The 18,706-nt window shown below is 38.7% G+C and overlaps 1 long non-coding RNA gene across 5 annotated transcripts in view; it reads left to right on the top strand.

Moving 5' to 3' along the window:
• The window catches only part of LOC134484126 (uncharacterized), a 124,258-nt gene extending 113,309 nt beyond the window's left edge, over positions 1 to 10,949 (top strand). For 3 of the 5 annotated variants that reach the window (XR_010061501.1, XR_010061502.1, XR_010061503.1), the window contains one exon: positions 10,346 to 10,947. This is a non-coding gene — a long non-coding RNA (uncharacterized LOC134484126). Of the gene's footprint in view, positions 1 to 10,345 lie in introns of all 5 variants that reach the window. The other 2 variants (XR_010061505.1, XR_010061504.1) reach the window with 1 other exon arrangement.
• Positions 10,950 to 18,706: the final 7,757 nt, after the last annotated feature.

Here is an 18,706-nt window from a genome sequence, read left to right as displayed (position 1 = left end):
AGTTGAATAGCAATAAAGATGGATGAGCAACGACCTTAAATAGAACTTACATATCAAACCCCCTACAAGGCTCAGGGGTCTCTGAGGAAGAAGAGATTGACAGTTGCACATATGAACAGATTCTGACGAAATGCACAAGACTGTGTTAACATTAGTCATTCAGACCATTGTCAGTTCATTGTCCCCTAACTCTTCTAGACCATGAGAAGTAAACTATAGACTGTAGACTCAAACTGTGGGATTCACTGTAGTGGAAAGGCTATAAACAGCTGGAAAGCATGTTCAGTCTTTGTTTTAATTAGTGTTCAATATTAGGGGGATGATAGAATGTTTTTGTCCAGCCATTTAACACAGACACTGGAGAGGTAAAAGTACATTACCTAAATTACTTCTTTACCTTGAGGTGTTTTATTTTATTTTCTGAGGCTATTACTTTGAAGGATTTACTTATAGTATTCCTGAATATGACAGTTGTCACAGATAATGGAGAAATCATATCTGTAGATTACACATGGTCTTAAAATTCTGATTTTTTTATATTGTATGTAATTTTACCTGTTGCTCATTCACTAATAGAAATAAATCAAATAAATTCCAGTGCAAGAAATGTAATTTAGGAAAACATAAGAACAATATATAGCAAGGTGGCATTTTGAGTAGTTTTCAGAGACAGTGTCAGAATAGTCCAAAGTATGTATGAGCTTACATGGAAATATGGAATGGAAAGTTTAATAAACTATCATGGTCAATATTCTGAAAAAAAAAAGAAACAAAATCAGATCAATGATTTTTAAATTCTGGCGTAGCAAAACTGTGTGGCATCTGTGCTGTCATAAATGAAGTCTTGACAAGGCTGAGATTTGTTTAGAAGATAATGAAAATATTGATGTAAAGAGACCAAGAAGACATTAAGAAAAAACCCCACAGACAAAGAAGTACTTTAAATAGACATAGCAGAAGAAATTGTGTTTTCTTTGATTATTAGAAATACCACAGAGGTTGTAGAGATAATTAGATGGTGATGTTTTCAAATACTCTGCCCGCTGTGCTTCTATGGCTATTGAGCTTTGTCTGTGCATCGAGACTTCCAGGAAGCACTCAATTCCTTTCATTAACATATTTGGTCCAGCAAACCACTTAACCTTGAGGTGCTCATTTGCTTCAGTTGTCACCATGAACGTGTATTTCAATTTCCTTCTTATTTGGGTTGATTATCTTTCCCAGACAATCAATAAAAATAAAACGAGTGCAGTTGCATGTAAATGGATTGGGCTAAAAGCACCATTCTGGTGCTCAGATGATAATTACTCCTCAGTGCTCAGGGTGTTGCATATGGACACTCAACCATTTGTAACCACAGGAGCCAGGCAAGTCTTCTCGTCATTTTTGCAATACTAATCCTATCCTCAAAATACTTGCAAAAGTTTGTAATAGGCATAAAAAATCTCAGTCTGTCATATTTTTCATGTTTCCATTAGTTATCTCTTACAAATAAAAGGTTACAACCTGTGGTCCTTAAGAGAGTTTACTTAGAATTTACAAATCAAATATAAATTAATGAATTCTAAAACCTAGTAGCACACAACAGTCAGGGGGAAGGGTTTTGCTGCTGCTGCTGCTGCTGCTGTTGTTGTTGTTGTTTTGCCTAACTTTCCCATTATGATTTTTTCCCCCAAGATCCTAAACTGGAAACCATTCGAAGTCAATCTCTGCCACATATAGTTATCAGATATCAAACTACTATTCTAAATTTAGAGATTAAGAGCTGAGAAATCAACAACAGCCAGATCATGTTTGGCTTCTTGAAATAAGCCTTTAGCATGAAACTCAGACTGGCCTCAGACTCATGTGCTTCCTGCCTCAGCTTCCCAAACAAGTGCTGGGATTATAGACATGCCCAGCAAAGGAAGATGGATTTTTATGAAAAAGTATCCTAAACTATGCTGTGAAGTACAGTAGTTTCCTGCACTTATCTTGAGACTAATTAAGTTTTATGAAAACATTCAGAGGCTGGAATATTCCCTCTGGAAATTCTATTTGTGACTTTTTAAAAAATTTATTCTGAGTATTTCAGTATCATATTTCGACCACTAAAAAACACAGCCTTGTTATGCAAGCCACAATTTGAGTATTTGCTTAGAGAAACCCAAAGTTGTAGCAACTGATTTTGGGTGGGCAATAAAGGACTGGCAATGTGTAGTATTAATTTGAGCCAGCCACATCCCAAACATTAACATATTCTTCCACAAAATATTTGTGTGCTTTTGCAGGTTTCCTTTTCACTGCCTTTGGAAAATTGTGAGTTTTATCTCCTATAACTTCTGCTGGAAGCTTGCCTTTGATTCTAAGCATGATAGGATCAGTCAGTGCTCAGAGAGGGGTCTCCCTGAGGAAGAGGTTGTGTGAGGTTGTTCCTTTTTAGAAACATAAGTGCTGATTGATATTTCCTTAACATTGCTAGGGTTAAGCCCTCCGTCTGTCTCACTTCCACCAAGCCCCCACCCCCGGGGGTGCTATTTTAATGGTGTATTAAGCAGCCCAATCAATCAGTTTGTCAATACTCTTACTAAAAGACATACAGCTAAGACTCGAAAGCAAAATGTCCATTTTCTCTTTTGTTTCTTTTGTTTTCCTCCTGTGAAAACATGAGGGAGACATAGCTCTTCATTAGGAAAATGGTTTTGACAGCATGGTCTTTGCCAATGGATGTAAATCAGCGGGTCTATTATAAATCTCATCTATTCCCTGATTTATCTGGTTTTATTGCTTAACATGAAGGGATCTCACTGGAAAGATTATTTTGCAGTGATATGAGATTGGCTTCTTTTTATTATGCCAGCTGGAGTTGCGAGTCACCAGTTCCAAAGAGCAAACATCTTTTCCCTTGGTAAATCTTGTGGTGACCTTGGCATGACTCTTCTCTTTGGAAGTAATGATACGCTGGCCCATTCATCTTTCCAATGATGTTGTTGTTGTGCTAAGGAAATGAAGCATTATGCAAATTCATACCCATTCCACTGATGTCACACTTCTCAGAACATGCCCAGAAAAAATAATGCTGCATTCATGCTCGCCCCTGCTTTGTGAATGGAGCCTCTTAGGAGTTGGGTTGCCATTACCCACTTTGTTCTGTAGCCTGTATAACCCTAATAGACAGGTTTCTGTTCAGGCTAATTATGATGGCTATGACTAATCCAGCCTTTTACATCAACATCTCACACCATCATGGATCATTAGAGCATTGGTGGTACGAGAAGTCATGGTAGGCATAGAGATTACCTTGTGTTCTTCCCCTGAGATATTTAGGATATTTATCTTTCTTCTCCCTTTTTATTCTGAAAAGCAAACTTTCACTCAGGGAAAATTGAGCAAATAATCCTTAAATAAATAATGTCTGAACCTTTCCTATTTCAAATGATGAAATGCTTATAAAGTGTTAATGCCTACATGGAAACTCAATTTCTGGGAGTTTTATATAGTTCTGTTGTACCAGAATGAGAAAAATTAATCCATTCTAGAATATTACTTCTCAACCTCTCATAATTAGTTAAATACTCCAAAGCAATGCTAAGCTATAAGAGCAGCAGATACTTGACAAGTGAGAGGTCATTATTTGCATTTCAAAAGTATTCTTCACTTGACTAAATAATTACACCAAGTTTCTGAACTCCACAGTGTACCTACGCATTTATTTACAGATGAGTAAAACTATTTGACAAGCTGGTGGGCAGAAAAATTGAAAAGTGCAAGTGTAGAAACCATATTTATTGAAGACTAAAGTATGTAACATGGAAAGGAGTTATAGCTGATTCCTAATTCAAAAATTATATTCACTGAAACTCAGGTTCATATGTAGCTTAGATTTTTAAAATTTATGTGTATATGTCTACTGCTGTGAGCCTATGCCATGTGTGACGAGATGCCCCTGGAGGAAAAAAAAGAGAATTGGATTCTCTGAAGCTGGGGTTCCAGGTGTTTATGAGTTGCTTGACACGGATGATGGGAATTGAACTCAGCTGCTCTGGAAGTTCCTGACCACTGAGCTATTTCTCCACCACCTTATTTGTTTATTTTCTGTAGCTGTGGTTAAACATCATGACCAACTCAATCTATAGAAGAAATACTTTATTTGGGATTTTGGTTCCAGAGTGGTCATGGGAGAACATGGTAGCAGCAGCATGCACCGAAGCAGGAGGAGAGAGCTGAAGGTTCACATTGTGAACTGTAGCCATGAAGCAGAGAGTGCAAACTGTAAGGAAGGCAGGGACATAAACTCTCGAAGTCTGCCGCCAGTGACATAGTTCTTCCACTTAAGGTCATACCTTCCAACCCTCCCACAAAGCAGTGCCATTAACCTGGGAACAAATGTTCAAATACAGAGATGGTGGAGGACATTCCCATTCCAAGCACCATAAGCTTCCTAGATATAGCTTCTGAGAAACTGTTACAGGTATTCCATGTTCAATTTCCGATTGCTAGTATTCACTCTACCATGTCCACATCTATAATTTAGAACACTGATAAGAGGAACAATTCTCCTTGTAGCTGCTATGAAATGATTGAATATTCACAGAGTGGTTATTAGTATGAACCTGTGTGATAGTGACAGTTTAAGAAGTAGCAGACATTATTACAACTATCATCACCTTTAAGTACGCTATCCCTTCCTATCCCCAGATTCTTTATCCACAAATTCAGTACCTAATATGTATAGTATAGACCTTTTACTTCATTATTATTTCCTAAAACACATTCTAATATCTATTTCCATAGCACCATCAATGTATTAGGTACTTATAAGTTAAAGTAATTGGAGAATATGCATAGGGTATATATAGATACTTTACCATCTAGATAAAGGGCTGAGACATCTGCAGATGAAGGGACTTTTGAACCAATTCCCTTTAGATGCTGAAGGACATGCATTGCCTCATCTTTACAATACCAATAAAGTTGGATATCCTCAAATTTGAACCCGCATCAGAATAATCTGGATGGTTGGCTAAAACACAGCTTATGGAGTCAAACAATGAGTTTATGATGCTTGATGTGTGAGGCAAACCCAAGACTGGATTTTAGTCGATTCTCAGAAACAGTTGGGAACAATTGTTTGAGGAATCATTGCTCTAAGATACTTAAGAAAATCTTTCCTGTAGCTCCTATGATTGGAGGAAATATGTAAGTGATTCATTGGGAGTTAAGAAATAAAATTTAAGATTATAAAGCAAGTTATTTTTTATCGTAATGGTACAAGAAGATCTTATAGTAAAGCTTTGGCTTTTGCAGCCAACCACAATACATGTGGTATACACCAGACGGACACATAGGATGGGGGAAATACATTAAAAAAAGGAAAATTTTTAAATGGGTCCATGCATCCATTCTAAGTAAAAGTTCAAAGTAACAGAAGCCCTGAAAGTTATATGAAAAAATATATATGGTGGTCAAACAACCTTTTTGTGTTAATTTGGGGATCACCATTCCTGGTGGCTGACTTTTACTTCTCTCTTATTAGGGCTGAAAAACTTTGGAATAGGAGAATCTTGCAGAGTCCTTCAGATACACCACCCACAAAGGCTGTAACATGGGTGACATTTGAAATACTTTGGTCTAGTGGCTGAAACTCCCAAAACTCTCTGTGGTCAAACTATTATGAAATGTTAGATCTACTCTGAAGTAATAGATCAACCTTGGTTGCTGTTTCACTATGTGATAAGAATCTAGAACAAATTGAAAAGAAATTGCCACCCAAAGACTGGAGATAAAAGCAGGGTTACATAAAGCTGTGATTGATAGTGTTTAAGATGCAGATGAAAGAGAACCTGATGTGACTTAGAGTTAATGAAACTTCATCTGGTGTTCAGGGAACACATCCATCTCTATATTCCAAAAGTTTCCCCACACTCTGGATAGTAAAATAATGATCCAATAATAAAAATGTCCATTTATGTATTAAAAGCAGAACTCTGTTGTTCTAAACGCAAGCAAAATAATTAAAAAGGAAACATCTTTCACCCTATCTCTCTCTGTCTCTCTGTGTCTCTCTCTGTGACTCTCTCTCTCTCTCTCTCTCTCTCTCTCTCTCTCTGTGTGTGTGTGTGTGTGTGTGTGTTTTGTCAGATTGTACTTAAAACACCCTAACCCTTACTAATGTGCCAGATACTCTGCTATATATTGTAACAAGTACTTATTAATCAGAATACAGTGACTTATGTAGATAACACACCCTCAGCCTTGTTGGCAGAATTTACTTTCCTCCATCTGTCAGTCTATTAAGATATTGGTGGTTGATGGCCACCGTAGCCCATACCTTTAATACCAGCAGAGGAGGACACAGGTGGATGATTTGAGCCACGTCTATGTAGCACAGACTCAAGCACAGTTATTTTAGTTAGTAAAACAATTGGGGCAGCACACAGTTTTTCCAGAATTCATTGTGTGATTGATATACATCAGTTTTGTTCATGTAATATCAAATAGAACCCAGTCAAATGACCCAACCCCATGTCAGGCAATTCTGAGAAACAGTCTCTCTCTCTCTCTCTCTCTCTCTCTCTCTCTCTCTCTCTCTATCTCTATCTCTATCTCTATCTCTATCTCTCTATCTCTCTCTCTCCCCTTCTCCCTCCCTCCCTCCCTCCCTCCCCCCCCACATCTCTCAATCTCTCTCTCCCTTTTCTCTTATCCTCTTCCATCCCCTTCCACTTTCATAAGAAGGCATGATACTGGGAAGTATCTAGGATTCTAGTCCAGAAAATTATATGTTTTACAAAAAAGAAGAAAACTGAATATTAGGGAACTTCAGGGAACAGGTATTTAATTCTTGATTTATATGACAGTATGTTTAGTTAGATAATAACACTACTAGAAACAACAGAAAAAAGTTTTTGCAATGTTCTAGATCTTCCTGAACACGAGGGAAGAGATTGGATTCAGCCTGTGATTGAGAGTAGGGAGTGACTATTGATTTGAACTTCATATCAGTTTCTTATAGTAACCCTCATGAATTGTGCAATGAAAAATCTAAGTTGGTGAAGGTCTGGGGAGATTAGATTCATGGGAGCCTGTTCTCAATACTTATTACTGCCTGAATGCACTCAGCCAATCTCTGTACGGAGAGTAATAAAAATTATGATATGTATGTCTGGCTGGTTTGTTGAACTTCTATGTGCCAGCCATTGCTGGACAAAATTTTCTCTTCTCTTTGGTGATTGTACCTTCACGGGCTGGTTCTATGATACTTTAACAAATTCCAAATCATATCTGCTGGATATAAATCTGTAAGAATACTGTTGCCCAAAGTACTACAAACAGATGTATAACGTACTGTCTGCTTCTGTGTACCATGCCATTTGGAGCACTTAAGTGGCTCAGTGCATATTTGGTGGTTAGATGAAAATTCTGGGTGTTGGCTTTCCTTTGCATCTCATTGGAGACAGAAACTTTTGTTTTGCCAGTGTATATGTCTGGCTAGATGGACTGAGAGCTTATTGCTATTGTCTTGTATCTTCCTTCCCTCCTAATGTAGGACCAATGAGGTTAGAGATCCATGGTATAACACCTGGCTTTAACAGGCTTCTAGGGATTCAAACTCAGGTCCCCACAGTTGTGCAGCAAGCTCTTTATCTACTGGATCACCACCCCAGCCCTTCTCCCATAAGGTTTTTCAGAGCCAAGTATTTTTGTTTTGTTTTGTTTTGTTTTGTTTTGTTTTGTTTTTCTGGCTGGACAGATATCAGTTTGTGATTTGTCAAGCTATGACAGCCACCTGATCGAATTTATACCTCAGTCAAAAGATAAAGGAAGCTGCACTGACCTCTTTCTGTGCCCAGAACTATTTTCAGCCCCAAAGCAATCTTTTTAGTTTCTACTCTCTGTTATATAACTGCCAAGATGGCTGCTAATTGGGCGCTGTCACCTTAAAGTAGACTAGTTTCATGTATACCTCTTGGAAACATTTCCTGTTTCACAAATGTATTAGTCAATAGGGGCTGCAGAAATGGTTTATTAGTGAAGCACACTGGCTGCTTTTCAGAAAACCCCAGTTTAATCACAGAAACCATGTATGTGGTGGATCATAAGAATCAGTAACTCCTGTTCCAGGTGATTGAAAATGCTTTTCTGCCATCTGTGGGCACACGGCACACATGTGGTACACAGAATGCATGCAGGTAAGATGTTCATTCACAGTAATAAATAAACAAACAAATAATATAAATAAGTAAATAGATAAATATAGATATCAATAGAGGCTAGAAACGTGTGCCAGGAGTTCAGAGTAAGTTGCTTATAAGCACCATGTCAAGTCATACACAATCATTGTGAGCGTTCCAGCAATAATGACTGAATTGGTACAGGCTTTACTGACAGAGGCTTGTAATCCTAGCATCAGAAAGGACCTCCAGATCAAACCAGATACACTCGAACTAATAGAAGAAAAAGTGGGGAAGAGTCTCGAACACATGGGCACTGGGGAAAATTTCCTGAACAAAACACCAATGGCTTATGCTCTAAGATCAAGAATCGACAAATGAGACATCATAAAACTGCAACGCTTCTGTAAGGTAAAAGCCACTGTCATTAGGACAAAACGGCAACCAACAGATTGGGAAAAGATCTTTACCAATCCTACAACAGATAGAGGGCTTATATACAAAGGGCTAAAATATACAAAGAACTCAAGAAGTTAGATTCCAGAGAGCCAAATAACCCTATTAAAAATGGGGTACAGAGCTAAACAAAACATTCTCAGCTGAGGATTATCGAATGGCCAAAAAGCACCTAAAGAAATGTTCAACATCCTTAGTCATCAGGGAAATACAAATCAAAACAACCCTGAGAGTCCACCTCACACCAGTCAGAATGACTAAGAAAAAAAAATCTCAGGTGACAGCAAATGATGGCGAGGATATGGAGAAACAAGAATACTCCTCCATTGTTGGTGGGATTGCAAACTGGTACTCCCATTCTGGAAATCAGTCTGCAGATTCCTCAGAAAATTGGACATTGAACTACCTGAGGACCCAGTTAGACCTCTCTTGGGCTTATACCCAAAAGATGCTCCAACATACAACAAGGACACATGCTCCACTATGTTCATAACAGACTTATTTATAGTAGCCAGAAGCTGGAAAGAACCCAGATTCCCTTCAGCAGAGGAATGGATACAGAAAATGTGGTACATCTACATAATGGAGTACTACTCAGCTATCAAAAACAATGACTTCATGAAATTCATCAGGCAAATGGAATGAACTAGAAAATATTATCCTGAGTGAGGTAACCCAATCACAGAAAAACACACTTTGGTATGCACTCATTGATAAATGGATATTAGTCAAAAACCTCGAATAACCCAAGATACAATCTACAGACCACAGGAAGCTCAAGAAGGAGGATGACTAAAATGCCGATGCTTCCACTCCTTTTTAAAAGGGGAAAAATATCTATAGGAGGGGATATGGAAGCAAAGTTTAGAACAGCAACTGAAGGAATGGCCATCCAGTGCCTGCCCCACATGTGGCCCATATATAGATACACCCACCAAAACTACATAAGATTGATGAAGCTAGAAAATGCATGTGGAAAGGGACTGGATATAGATCTCTCCTGAGAGACACATCCAGAGCATACCCAATACAGAGGTCAGTGCTAGCAGCAAACCACTGAACTGAGAGCAGGACCCCCTTGGGGGATTTAGAGGAAGTATTGAAGGAGTTGAAGGAGCTTGCAACCCCATAAAAACAATGCCAACAACCAGAGCTTCCAGGGACTAAACTACTACCGAAAGACTATACATGGACTGATCCAGGGTTCCAACTGCATATGTAGCAAAGAATAGCCTTGTTGGGGCACCAGTGGAAGGGGAAGCCCTTGGTCTTGCCAAGGTTGGACCCCCAGTGCAGGGGAATATAGGGGGCAGTAAGGGGGATGGATGGGGGGAATACCTGTATGGGGGAGGGGGAGGGGAGGGGATGGGGGTTTATGGACAGGAAACCGGGAAGGGGAATAACATTTGAAGTGTATGTAAAGAAATATATCTAATAAAAAATTTAGAAAAAAGAAAGCTAAAACTAAAAGACTGTGAGTTCCAGATCAATGTGGAGCCCATACTGACAGACTGCACAAGCAGTTGTGTTTACAGAGTGAGAATCGGTTTTTAAAATAGTTTACTAGTCTCTCACTCTTCTTCCTCACTCTCACTCTTCCTTCCCATCTTCCACTCTCTCTCTCTCTCTCTCTCTCTCTCTCTCTCTCTCTCTCTCTCTCTTCCTCTCTTCCTCTCTTCCTCTCCTGGCTTGACACGATAACCTGTGTGTGTATGTGTGTTTCTTTCATCCCGTAGGCTTTCGCCCGATTCTCGGTACCAGGTCGGTGCTGGCGCCGACAAATGGAGGTCCCACCGAGATCGGAGAAGAAAGGGGGTACCACCTATGGGACGTCCCTGGAGCCCAGCCGGCATAGGAGAAGGGACGGATTGGACGTAAGATGGGTCAGGAAAGGCCTGGATGATTTGGGCTAGACTGAGTAAAACTTGTCATAAAAAAGGGACAAGGTAACGGTAAAGTGTTTTTGCATATGTGTTCTGTTAGAGTTATATTTTAGTCTTTGGACCCTAACTAGAGATAGTTTACACCCTAGACATGAGGGAGAACGGGTTTGGGAAAAAGTCCTCCCGGACTCCCTGCAGATGCTTTGGAGAAAGAGAAAAACCTTTTCAGAGCTCTCCTAGGAACAGAGGGAAAGCAGGAGACGTCCTGCCTCTCTGCTGGCTCCTATTGGAGAAATGCTTATTTCTGGTTCTGGGTTCCATAGGTAGGATATGTGGGTCCCCTCGGTGGGACACCATCTAGTTTTTTCCTTCTATGTCTATTGTCTGTCCTTGGTGCACCAAGCTGTCCATGTCTGTCAGTTTATGTCTGTGGTTTTTGTTTCTCATTGTTTAAATGTTTTATGTTTCGTGTTCAAAAGAAAAAAATGGTAAAAACTTATCTGTCAATCGTTCACATCTTGATTTGGTTTTAACTCGTTTCAAAAAGGAACAAATGAATAAAAAGCAGTTTCAATCGGCCTTTAGAGCTCTGCACCTGTAGCTAGGAGCATAGGTCAGCTGGAGAAGCTGCCCGGGGATGAGCAGCTACATGAGCTGATCTTAAAGGCACCAACAGCTCCTCAGCTTCTATGTTAAGGGAGCGGATGGTTGTTTCTTTTAGAAAAATCCCTGACTTATTATTTGACTTAGCAGGTGACAAGATGCTTCTCTTAATATTACAGCTAGAAAAAGTAAAAATGGTGCTTGGTCTAAATATTAAAGAAAGGTGTAGCTACTTCAATTTTGTTTCTGATTGGTTTTAAATGTATAAATATGCTCTACATGCCTTGGTTATGGACTATTGGCTTTTACGTTATTGGATATGGTTAAAAAGGTATAATATTGGTAACAGAAAGTTGACATAAAGCTGGTAATTTAAATAGAGTCATTCTAGACAACATGTGGCATGAGCCAACCTAGGGAAACAGGTCTAAATTGAGATAATATTTTTATGGAATTCGTATTCTAGAAACCAGGCTTCTAAAAGAATTTAGGGCAATGTCTCTTTGTTGAGGTATTGGAGACCGCACCATCGTGCGTTCATATGTAGGAATTGGCAGTCAAACTTTGTAGCATGAAGGATAGACTCTTTGGAGACTGGATTTTGGAGACTAGTTTGTTAGAGGTTAAGTTTTGCTTTCCATAGTTGTGGTTTGCCCTGAAGTTATCTGTATTTTAATGCTAATTCCACTGCCCCAAGGACAGCTGCCTAGTCACTACTCAGAACTCAGGTGACCTTGTGGTTGTGCTCTGGTGTTACAAGGAGAACGTAAGGATTGTGATTAAGGATTGCCAGTGTTGCATTGACTAACTCAAACTTATTTATAATTGAGAAAAAAATCAAACAGGTAGAGATTGTTACAAGATTTAAGAAGGATTGATGAGGTTTTAGAACTTGGGAGAGCATTACAGCTTGTTTGCTTACTTCAACTGCCATTTCAAGATAGATTTAGAGGATTGTTTTTATGCAGTTTGTTTACATCCTGGCAATTGTGAGTTTTTATTTTGTGAGCTTGCTTATAATTTTAGAGAGCCCATGAAGTGATATCATTAAAAATTTTTACAAAAGAGTGGCTAATAGCCTTATGTAATTTTGTTGCTTCTTCATTGTAAGAAGTTAGAACTTAAATCTTTCAATGTATATGGAAATTTTTACTACAAACCTTTGCTCTCAAAATGAGCTTTAATATTTGGGGAGTAGCTGTTACACTACTCCAGAAAAGAATATTTGAAGCTAATTTTAAGCTTCTAAGGATATGTTAATTGGCTAAGTACCTCACCTTACCAGAGGACTTAGGTCTTTGTTACGCACATTGGAGATAAAACTTCAGCTGTGTTAATACAGAATTGTAGGCTAGAGTCATGGAAGTATTTTAAAAAGAAACCTGGTGAAACATACCTTAGTCCAAACAGCAATTTAATTGGTTATTACAAAATACTGATATTTGGCCTATTACATATACAAATTTCAGGCAAAATTCATAATTTTACTCGCATGCTTTTGTATTTACTGTAAATTTGTGCAGGCAACCCATAGAAAATGCGCTTAGTGTATTTATAGGTGGTTCATCTAATGAAAAGGCTACATGTATGATTGGATCACTTGTTTATTCTCTTGAGTTTCCCCTGCTTCAGCACAGACGATTAAATTACGTGCTGTAGCCACTGTTTTTAAATGTTAAAAATCAAGCTTTCAATTCATATGCTGATAGCCAATTTGTGGCTTGTGGTTTTACAATTGATTAAAAAGTTTTCCTTTTTTTTTTTAAGATACTACTAGCCCTCAAATTTTACAATTACTTAATGCTTTATTAGAGGCAGGTTTTCTACATAAAATCAGTGAGTGATGATTTCAGTGTGAATTGTCTGACAACTCACTGTCCTTTTAGTGCTCTGGCTCAGAGAACTAAACAAAACCATAGACCCAGCTCCTTGAAAATGGTAATGGAGTTGATAACACACCCTCATGAAAAGAGGAAGATTTCATTTGCTTACTTTCAACGCCCAGCCTCACCCTGCCAACTCAGGGATTTCTAAACAAGGCTAAATCTGGACCTTGTTTACAGGATTTGACATTTCTAATTAATGCTTATGTTTAGGTAAATAAAGCTGGTGAGGGGCTGGAGAGATGGCTTAGTGGTTAAGAGCACTAAGTACTGTTCCTTTATAGGCCATTTAAGAACTCAAACTGGATTGCCTGGACCCCTTAGCAAGGGAGGACAATAATACCAGGCAGATTATAGGCCTTACATAAGAACAATTAGTCAAAAAATCTCATTCTTTATATATCCAAAACAATAATGCTGGAGACAATAATTTGGTATACAAGTCAATTTATAAATACAAGTGCTCAGTGTCCTCAATTTAATCCTCGAGGACTTACCTTAATAAATAATATCTTTTCTATATCTTTATAAATAAAAAGGGAGAGTTATCCCTGTATGCTAAATAATGCTCCTTTTATTTCAATTTTAAAATTTGGATGCCAAGGTTTATGGCACCCTACAACTAGGCATACTTCTGCCGAGGTGAAATAGAAAGACCCACATATTGGCATGATCCTGTCCAGGTATTTTTTATGGGGAAGAGGGAATGTTTGTGTTTTTTCTACAGGATGCTGCAGGAGTGTGCCAGCTGCCTGAGTGTCTGGTGAGACATGCTGATCCTGGGAGCATGAAGATTCAGCTCTCGTGGTTCGAGTCCCTGGAGTCATTCCTCTGCCCTGAGAGGAAGATGGAGGATTCCCCCTCATCTTTTGTCATCACAGAAATTCTGGCATTGCTGCAGTCATTGTGTCCTGTCCCATCGCGGCCTGCGCTCCGACCCTCTGTGCACTGCTGCTTGCTGGAAGCTGCTGTGGACTGGGGAACTCTGCCCTGGTTTTGCAGATCTCAGACATGGTTCCATTGCCTGCTGGTTGCTCCAGAGAAGAATGACTGATCCTGAACTGTCCTGGGAAAGACCTTGGCATTTTCGCTGCTATTGTGGCAGCCATTACTGCTGCAGCCATTGTGTCTGCAGTGTCTGGAGTTACCCTCCCCCAATCTATTGTTAGGCAAGCACAGTGGGTGAACTTTCTGGAATAGTTGCTAACAATTAGGAATTCTAAATTTCATATAGGAGCGGCTTGACTACGGCCCTTGGTGGTAGCAGCTGAGGAGAACCAGATGAGGTGCCCACTACTTATCGGGAGAGGCTCAACTTCCACAATCTCTTAAATTAATGCCTTCTGGCCCCTGCTCCTTCGCCCCTGGGCTCAAGTAAGAGGAATGAGAAGATGACCTAATGTAGCTATTCTCAGCGACGGGCAACTTCCTCTGACCCTTGACCAATCTAGACATGGAGCCTTGAGGGCGACAAGGTGGTCCTATGACAGAGAGGCTGGGGTCTGAGAGGTCGATCCTAAGACAGAGTTAGCTACACCCCATTTAAGTGTACGGACCGGTCAAATGCTCCTCTGCCCAGTTTCTCCCCCAATAAACACACACGTATAGCCCAGAACGGTGTGTTACAGCATAAGTTCATTTCTAGCCATTGGGGTGCAGTCCTAACTGCAAGAGTGGCTCGCCATGGCCGAGCTGGGCACTCTGTGAGGCATGTCTGATCTCTCTCAGACCACTACTTCCACCTAATGGTTTTTTATAAAAGAATAACGGGGGAGATGTAGTGCCATATTGGATTTGGGCCTGGCCGCTTTGTAACTGCATGGCCACAGTAAAAGTCATGGGATTGTTGGACAGAGGCCTCTCCCATGTATTTACGGCACAGGAAGAAAAGACCAAGTAGTAAACACCGGATATCTCCACTGCATGACCTCTGCTGAGCCCGGCTGATGCATGTGGAACTGACACACCTGGACCACACCTGGGTGGTGGTCAATTTACTTCTGCCTTTTACTTCCTCAGCCTTTATCCTTGAGATTTAGGCTGGTCTTCTGGGATTTCTCCCTAATTAATTCAGGTCTCCTAGTTGGTCTTTTGTTACCAAAGTCAGGAGCCAGGTAGTCAGGAGCCAGGGTTTCCCACTGTGCTTCCCAGTTATTTTCTACCTGGAGACTTGGGTATATAAGTGGTGAATAAAGCTACAGGAGACTCTCAAAAAAAATAGTTTACTAGTATCTAGGTGTCTTACCTTTTGTTAGTAACCTCATCACCTGGGATGCTGAGGCAGGAGAATTGTAGCAAGTCCAAGGTTAGGCTGGTAGCACAATTCAAAACCTTATCTCAAGACAGCAATCGTGAAGACAACAAAAACAAAAATCTTCTGGGAAATACTGGGAATAGTAGGCAAAAGTTTAAGCAATACAGTATTCAAATGCCCTCAAAATCTCTACCCAAAAATAAAGAAAAAGTGTCCTGACAGTGCAGAAACCTGGTAGACGTTTGTTTTGCCAGGTAAGCAAGTTAATATGATCTTTTTGACCTGTAATTTCCTTATATTCAGAAATTCATAATTTTAATCTCACGATGAGAACACATCAGACAAGACAGAAATGAGCTTTTGTCTGGCCATAACTTGAGAAAATACCTTCCTTGGACTTTCTAAAAGTATCAAAGTCATAAAAGGCAAAAGACCAAGTAGCCATCCCAGAACACAAAAGGTCACAAAGACATAATGAAGTGTGAGACCTTGTCTTGGATACAGATAATACAGATAAAGGAATTAATGGAAATTGTAACTTAAAGAAAGTCTACAGTTAGTAACATCATATCCCCATTAATTTCTTTATTTTCATAAATATTCCATGATTATGGAAGATGGCAGCCCTTGGGGAAGCAAGCTGAAGAAGTACATAAATTCTCTATATGACATTTAATAAATTTTCTCTTAAATGTTGAAGAGGATCATATTAGACATGTCCTAAGAAAAACAGAATGACAGCTTCCAGTGCCCTAAGACCAGGGAATAATATTTATAGAGTCAGTCAAAAAGAAGAAACACCACATGAAGTCCAAGTTTAGCAATGATTTTCAGCATCTCCTTTGATAATCTTTTTTAAAAAAACTGATGAAATATTTGTGTTTTTTTTCTCAAGAAGCAGCAAAAAATATTGCATAAGGGGACTGTGAAATCTACATAAATCACTTTCTTGTTCTACAGAGTACATCAATTATTTTATTGGTGCTTCTTGTTTGCTCTATTGAAAAATATTTTCAAACCTGTAGTCCTTGTATCAGAGATTATTGATAATCTATTCATAAAATATATACATATACCCAGACACATCTGTATATACACTCACATTCACATACTACCATTTATCCTAGCACAGTATCTGTCACATCACAGATAATAAATATTTTAAGGGCACTCAAATGAGGCTATGCATATCTTTTGAAATTTCCAGTTTACATCACAGAAAACTATATAGCAGTCTCTGGCATCAGGGAAACGTGGATTTAAGGATTCTTGATCTCCCCTTCTACACTGTATTAGTTTTCCTTTGTTCCTTCCATTTTCCTTTCTTATTTCTCCTTCTTTCCCTCCATCCTTAAAGCTGTCCCTCAAATTCTTATTTAGTAGACATTATTGAATCAGGTTCTGTGCTAAATTCTGATGATAAGGTCTCAAGGGAAAAATCCTTTGGTCTTAGTCTTCCAATGAAGTCTAATAATAAATTATCACAAATAACAAAAGCACACAAAAGGCAAACTTATAGCTGTACCAAATTCTATGATGCTTAACAGAGATCAGAGTAAATTTTATGAGGCAGTGATGTTTGAACTAAAGAATTACACTTAACCAGGTAGAAAGAGGATCCAAAAGAATTAGCATTTTTGACACTCATGGTATAGGGACCAGATCAGTACAACTAGAGCATAAGATATTTGCTAGATAGAGATCAAAGTTAAAAGTGCTTTGTTGGATAGAGACCAAAAGTTAAAAAATTTTTCTTGGTCATTATATGGCCTTTCTATTTCTTCTTTCCTAAATTTACTAAGGATTGTTAATCCAAAAAAAAAAAACCATTCTGGAAGGCTGGGGAGCACTTGATGCTCTTTCTGTAACTCCAGGTACATTGCATGAATTCTGATACGCTCTTCTCGCTTCATCAAGAGTCTATGCAAACATATAGACAGGTAGGCACACACATATACATAAATTTAAAAAATATAAGAGTATTTTGGTAGTGAAATCATATGATTAATTTTGCACTGTTGCAAGGTTACCCTTGTTGCATAACAGGACAATTAGAGATAAGCAGATGATAGCTCCTAGAGCTGAACTCTCTCTGTTCCCATCCCAGTCTGTAACCAACTAGTTTTGGATAATTGACTAAGCTATTATTTCATGTTGTTGTGCATTCATTTCCCCATTGAAAGCAGTGATAACCATTTCTGTTTTTTATAATTATTATGGAAATGAATCCATTCGTATTTGTGAAGCAGGGTTGCCTAGCATTCATAAAACCCTGACTTTAATATACTTGGTGTGATAAAAAAAATCTGTAAAGGATTCAGGTGCACTCAAGTCTGAAGACACATTTGTTTAAATGTTATGTAATAAAGACAATCATGAAGGAAAGACAATTCATTTCAAGGACATGACGGGGTGATATGAGCAGATTTTATGTAGAACAGTAAAGAGACTGATGCTGGGTACCTTCCTCAGTTGCTGCACACGTTTTGTTGTTGTTTTTGAGGCAAGAGTCTTTCTCTGAACCTTCAGCTTATTAATTAGGATAAGCTAACTAAAAAGCTCCAGGGGTCCTCTTGATGCCCTCAGTGCTAAAGTCACAGACTATCCTGTGCTCGCCTTTAATAGGAGGACTGTATATCCAAACACAGGCATTCATTTTTGTGCATTAAGTCTTACACTAACTAAGGTATCTCCCAAAGATGAAAAAAATTTTACATGAATCCATTTATGTTTCTAAATTTGGAGATTGTACTGGCTAGTTCTATGTCAACTTGACACAAGTTATAGCCATCTGAGAGGAGAAAACCTCAATTTAAAACATGCCTCCATAATATTGGGCTGTCAGTATGTCTGTGGAGCATTTTCTTATTTAGTAGCAGGGCCTAGCCCATTATGGGTGGTGCCTTCCTTGGACTGGTAGTCCTGAGTTCTATAAGAAAGCAGGTGGGCATGAAAAGCAAGCCAGTAAGCAGCACCCATCTATGATCTCTGCATCAGCTACTGCCTCCAGATTCCTGCCCTGTGTGTGTTCTTGTCCTAACTTCCTTCAATACTCAACTGTAATATCGAAGTCTAAGCCAAATAAACCCTTTCCTTCTCAATTTGTTTTTGGTCATGGTGTTTCACTATAGTAATAGAAGTAGTAACTAGGACTGTGATCTATTTGAGTTTTCTATTTCTCCCTACATCAATTTTGGTATATAAATTGCTTATTATGTATGCAAAAATTTTGGCATAAAAATTTAAAGACTTATCTTTAGGATATCATATATTGGGAAATGAAATCATCTTCATGTGTAGTCATAATCCCCTTTAAACCTAGAATCTTTGTGTTTCTCTCATATTTAGTATTGGCAGAACTTTGTCCATTTTGAATTTTGTTATAAACATATTAAACATAATTGAGTACTAATAATTAGTCTTCTTAATATACCCAATGTTTGCCTGTGTTGCTGTAAAATTATAATAGATAAC

Source organism: Rattus norvegicus, chromosome X (assembly GCF_036323735.1).
Source record: "Rattus norvegicus strain BN/NHsdMcwi chromosome X, GRCr8, whole genome shotgun sequence".
NCBI lineage: Eukaryota > Metazoa > Chordata > Mammalia > Rodentia > Muridae > Rattus > Rattus norvegicus.
The sequence above is the reverse complement of the archived record's forward strand: the minus strand, read 5'-3'. Positions and strand labels throughout refer to the sequence as shown.